The sequence below is a fragment of the Sapajus apella genome, unplaced genomic scaffold, assembly GCF_009761245.1.
Source record: "Sapajus apella isolate SASKATOON/1434 unplaced genomic scaffold, GSC_monkey_1.0 scaffold43, whole genome shotgun sequence".
NCBI classification, from domain to species: Eukaryota; Metazoa; Chordata; class Mammalia; order Primates; family Cebidae; genus Sapajus; species Sapajus apella.
This window is the reverse complement of record NW_022436983.1, coordinates 19,780,616-19,781,958: the sequence shown is the minus strand read 5'-3', so window position 1 is coordinate 19,781,958 and position 1,343 is coordinate 19,780,616.

The window sequence follows — 1,343 nt, the reverse complement described above, 5'->3', positions numbered from 1 at the left end:
CAAAAAAAAAAAAAAAAATTGGCCGGGCGCGGTGGCTCAAGCCTGTAATCCCAGCACTTTGGGAGGCCGAGGCGGGTGGATCAGGAGGTCAAGAGATCGAGACCATCCTGGTCAACATGGTGAAACCCCCGTCTCTACTAAAAATACAAAAAATTAGCTGGGCATGGTGGCGCTTGCCTGTAATCCCAGCGACTCAGGAGGCTGCGGCAGGAGAATTGCCTGAACCCGGGAGGCGGAGGTTGCAGTGAGCCGAGATCGTGCCATTGCACTCCAGCCTGGGTAACAAGAGCGAAACTCTGTCTCAAAAAAAAAAAAAAAAATTATTATTTGCAGCCTGGACAACATGTCAAAACCCAATATCTATTTTAAAAAATACCAAAAAAAAGTTTAGCTGAACATGGTGGTGTATGCCTGTGGTCCCAGTTACTCAAGGGGCTGAGGCGGAAGGATGGCTTGAGCCTGGGATGTGGAGGCTGCAGTGAGCCATGATTACACCACTGCACTGTAGCCTCGGTGACAGAGTGAGACCCTGTCTGGAAAAAAAAAAAAAAAAAAAAAAAAAGAATTATTTGAACTGAGTTCCTTAAGCAAAATAAAATTATACATAAATACTTGTCAATCTATTAGGGCTAGGTGTAGTGGCTCATGCCTGTAATCCCACCACTTTGGAAGGTCAAGGTGGGAGTATTGCTTGAATCCAGGAGTTTGAGACTAACATGGACAACATAGTGATACTATATCTCTAGAAAAAGTTTAAAAAGTACCCAGGCCTGGTAGTGTGCATCTGTAGTCTCAACTATTCAGGAGGCTGAGGTGGGAAGATCACCACTTCAGCCCAGGATAACTGAAAGTTTACAGTATCACAGAGGCAGTAACAGCAGGAAGCAGCTATGAACTCCTTGGCTGAGGGAACAAAGAAAATAAGTTGGGGCTGGGTGAGGTGGCTCACGCTTGTAATCCCAGTACTTTGGGAGGCCAAGGTGGGTGGATCACGAGGTCAGGAGTTCAAGACCGGCCTGGCCAAAATGGTGAAACCCCGTCTCTACTAAAAATACAAAAATTAGCCAGGCACGGTGGGAGGTGCCTGTAATCCCAGCTACTCAGGAGACTGAGGCAGGATAAGTGCTTGAACTTGGAGGGTGGAGGTTCCAGTCACCCGAGACTGCACCACTGCACTCCATCCTGGCCGACAGAGTAAGACTCTGTCTCAAAAAAAAAAGGTTGGAATTATTACAAATTAGAAGCTTAGAGCAGAAACTAAAACTCTGACCTCTGAGGAAGAGTGCCAACTGGATGATTTTTTTTTTTTAGAGATGGGGTCTTGCTTATTGCCCAGGCTAGAA